Genomic DNA, 3,554 nt, shown 5'->3' with positions numbered 1-3,554 from the left:
CATTCCCAGAATACATTTTGTAAATTTATTGTGACATTTAGAATAGCAAACAAATGTGAATGTCCAACAATAGAAAAGTAGTTGAATTGAAGTCATGGAAATATGCAGAGCTGTGTTTATTGACAAAGATGCTCATGATATAATGTTATCTTAAAAGGCATATAATAAGCTGAGCCCTGTTGGCTCATGCCTGTAATCCTAGCTACTCAAGAGTCTGAGATATCAGGATCTCAATTTGAAGTCAGCCCAGGCAGAAAGGGCAGACTCTTATTTCTAGTTAACATCAGAAAATTAAAAGATCTGTGGCTCAAAGTGGCAAATCACCAGCCTTTAGGGGGGAAAAAAACCCTCAGGAATATATATCTCCCAGTCCCTAAGTTCAAGCTCCAAGGAGGCACTCAGGAGGGCCAAAGGAGGGAGGCACAGAATAGAGAGAGGAAGGGTAAGCGAATGCAGCCATTGTATTCAGTGTACATTATATAAAAACTGAACTACATAACTTGAGGATGAGAATGGGAGGGGGAAATAGGGAAGAATGATGGAAGAGTGACATTGATCAAGATGCACTTACCAATAACCTGATTTATCCCTTTGTACAGCTATTTAATAATAAAAAAAGAATGAGAAAAATAATGAAACTAGTCCAGGTGACAACGTAAAGAGACTTTTATCTCCAATCAACCAACATAAAATGGGAAGTGGAAATATGGCTCAAGTAGTAGAATGCCAACCCTGAGCAAAAAAGCTAACAGACAGTGCCCTGGTCCTGTGTTCAAGCCCAGTACCAGAAAAAAGAAAGAAAGAAAAAAGCAGAGAGTCAAAAGGGTATACAGAATAAAGGAAGCCTACCACTATTCTACACTTTCAAGTGCTGCCAATCAGAGATAGCACCATAGTAGAACAAGAGCATCTGAGAGCTTAGGCATGGTCCATAGATTCAGCTGTGGGCAATGGACTGTAGCTACCATATGGCTCCATTGGTAATGATCTTCTAGTTTCTCAGAGCACTAGGTCAAATTCACACAAGCAGTGGCGTTTTTGAGAGTGCCTTAAACTTCATCCTGTGTCTGATGTAGGAGTCACCCCCAAATCTGCGCCTCAGCACGATTCAAAACACCGATTCCCATATTTTCCCACACCAGCCATCAGAAACAACCTCTGACGCAGCAAGTGCCCTCCTGTACCAGCGCCCAGCCATATCATCAAGAGATAATCGCATTGGTTCAAATCTTAGAATTCCTTTAGAAAAAAATAAGCCAATTCCACACACAGAGTAGAGGTTCTGAGCATGCCTTCTAGGAATGATGAGGCCCTTAGTTCACAGTACTGCCAATAAATAAAATAAATGAATGAATGAATGACCTGCGTGCTCCTCTAGGCTCTCTATCAACAGAAATGGCTTTGCTTCCTACACAAATGCACCTTCCCAAAGCCTGAGAATCATCATTATCTCCTTTCTTTCCTTCATTGTTACATCCAATCTGTCAGCAAATTCTTTCAGCTACTACTGTTGCTTCCCAAGCCTCCCTACTTTTCTTCACCATTAGTGCCAATATTCACCTTCAGTTCCCGACCCATCGTGATTTTTCCTTTGAGCCACAATGATAGTGTGTTTTATTCTCCTCTCACCCCAGTCCACTCACTCTATGCACCACAACGGGAGAGATCCTTTCACTCAATCCTTCTTAGGTGACTACATATCTTCAATCTTTCAAAGCTCCCCACTGCATCCAAAATAAAACCCAAACTTCTGTCATTGCTTGGTATGGCTTCTATCTACCTTTAAGCTCATCTCAGACATTCCTCCATTGTCTTCAGTGGTCTAACCTCCTTGGCATACTTGTTTCCAGTGAACAAAAATGTTACAAAGGTGATTCTGCAATTTCTAAGATACAACAGTGTCTTCCTGGTTCTCTCTCTGCCTCCTGGGAGTCTCACCTTTAGACCCAGCTGTCATGCTGAGACAAAGCCAAACAGACCCATTATGGGTGTGTCAGTCACCAACCCCAGCTAAGGTCTTGACCACCATCCACCATCAGCCACCAGACATGTGAGGAAGCTCTCATGGGGTTCCCTTATGAGGTAGAGCAGACACACTGCCCCTGCCCAGACCTACTGAAATTATAGCTGTGTGAACAATGTAATCACTGTCATTTGTTAAGCCACTAGCAAAACTGGTATATGCCAATAAAAAACACAACTAAAGCCAGGAGCTATGGCTCACATCTGTAATGCTAGCTACTCAGGAGGCTGAGATCTAAGGATTGCCATTCAAAGCCTATGCAGGAAAGTTTGTGAGATTTTTATCTCTACTAAACTACAAAAGCAAACAAATCAGAAGCAGAGATGTGGCTCAAATGGTTCAAAGAAGTTCAGTGATAGAGTTCAAACCCCAGGACTGGCCCCCCCCCCAAAAAAAAAACAGCAGAACCAAACAACAAACAAACCCACAGCTGATGTCTCCCCACTCCTGGCCCACCCTAGAACCCATTGACTCTATCCACTACCAGTGAATTTCTTTATTATTACTGTTGTTGTTGTTGTTATCTTCAGTCTCAGTCTAGTGCCTAGTATGCAAGACATATTCAATACATACTTGTGGGATTTTCTAATACCACATTTTATTATCTTTAATTAATTGTACAAAGAAGTTTCAATTCAACAAATTGGTTTATTTGTACAATACATCTTGACCAATGCCACCCCAAGTGGAATGTTTTAATAAATAGTTGATGGAGTTGTAATAGGATTGGGGGTTTGAGTAAACATTTGCATGGTGAATACATTACACATCAATTCAGAGTGCAGGAAGGGCCTTATGGAGCATGCTTGCTGGCATTGCTACACAGATAGGGCAGACAGATGAAATGACTATGGGCCAGAGGCCTAGATGACCAGAAGACATTGAGACCTGCAAAGAGATGGAAGTGCCCCCAATGGAGTGGGCAGCTTGCTTTATTTGTTGCTAAGTAAACAAGTACCTCCTCTCATTGTGTGTCATGCCTGCCAGCACATGTCTTTCTTTGAGGTAGGAATATTCTCAACTTGGGAAACAGAAGACAGCAAGAGGTTGGGGCAGGAGACTTTTCAGAGAATTGTTGTAGCCACACTTTCGCAGAGCTGATAATGACAAACACGTCAGGCATCTGAATTCCAGGTTGATTCCTTGGGGCCCTGTTCACTGATGTGTGTGTGGTTTCCTTGGTGACAGGATGGCTACTAGGCAGGCAGCATCTTTGGGGACATTTGACTGGCTCTGATGCTAAGTGGCTCTGACAACTTTGATTGGGATGAAAAGATTTAGGGTCTCTATTGGCTTTCTCAAATTAAACCCTCTCTGTGCTTATAAACTTTACTTAGATTTGGGAGAGGAAAGGGCTCTTCCTCTGATGAGTGAGTTTCCTTGCCATAGAGGTTGACTTGAGGGTTCTGGCGGAGTTTCTGAAACTGAGCGCCTGAAGTAATCCCACCGAGGTGAGGCTGCAACTTGATATGTTTCTCAGCCTCTGTCTCCAAGGGGCATGGGTCAGTTATGCTCAGCTAGGAAAGCAGAA

At 42.6% G+C, this 3,554-nt stretch overlaps 1 long non-coding RNA gene across 1 annotated transcript; it reads right to left on the bottom strand.

Moving 5' to 3' along the window:
• On the bottom strand, nt 1–2,012 carry LOC122125187. Its single transcript, XR_006150732.1, has 3 exons — nt 2,002–2,012; nt 496–499; nt 1–169 (listed from the first exon to the last, which is right to left on the bottom strand). It is a non-coding gene; the product is annotated as an uncharacterized LOC122125187 (long non-coding RNA).
• Nucleotides 2,013–3,554: the final 1,542 nt, after the last annotated feature.

The sequence above is a fragment of the Dipodomys spectabilis genome, unplaced genomic scaffold (genome assembly GCF_019054845.1).
Source record: "Dipodomys spectabilis isolate Male_0828 unplaced genomic scaffold, ASM1905484v1 ptg000262l, whole genome shotgun sequence".
Lineage (NCBI taxonomy): Eukaryota > Metazoa > Chordata > Mammalia > Rodentia > Heteromyidae > Dipodomys > Dipodomys spectabilis.
Note: the sequence above shows the minus strand (reverse complement) of the source record. Positions and strands in the feature narration are given on the sequence as shown.